Source organism: Tupaia chinensis, unplaced genomic scaffold (assembly GCF_000334495.1).
Source record: "Tupaia chinensis unplaced genomic scaffold, TupChi_1.0 Scaffold143845_1, whole genome shotgun sequence".
Classification (NCBI taxonomy): Eukaryota; Metazoa; Chordata; class Mammalia; order Scandentia; family Tupaiidae; genus Tupaia; species Tupaia belangeri.
This window is the reverse complement of record NW_006203696.1, coordinates 447,957-448,557: the sequence shown is the minus strand read 5'-3', so window position 1 is coordinate 448,557 and position 601 is coordinate 447,957.

Genomic DNA, 601 nt, shown 5'->3' with positions numbered 1-601 from the left:
ACTCTGGCTGGGACATCAGTGAGGGTGCTCCGCTCTGGACATGGTGGAGACCTGTGCCTAGGCAGTGTGACCGGCCGTGGGTCTCCTGCCTCGCCAGGCCCTGGCAACTGAGGCCACCCCTCAGGTTCAGGCCTGGCTGAGAACGGATCTCTGGCTGCTCTGCTGTCCACACTCCTCCCACCTTGCCGCATCCGGACAGGGCATCAGAGCAGTTCGGGGGCCTCGGTCTGCTTGTTAAAGGGGAAGGGATGAGCCATCTGGATGTCTAGACACACTGAGACCCAGCAGTCCTCACCAGCAGCCTGGGCCTCCCTTGGACGGTTTATAAACAGGGACTGGAGGGAAGGCTCTGCTGAAGGGCCTCATTCATGGGAAAATGGAATTAAAGCATGAGTTTACTTCGGCGCAAAAAAATTGAAAACGCACACATAGTTTTTCCACGATACACATTTTCCGTGAACTTTGGAAGACTCTCTGGTAACTGAGGCCAAAATCCTGTCCGGGTCCTCCTGAAAGAGGAAGCGAGGAACAGCAGGCGTTCCCCAGGGAGGTTACAGTTTAAGCCACAAGATGATGTAAGGGTCTGTGCTGTGCCGAGAGA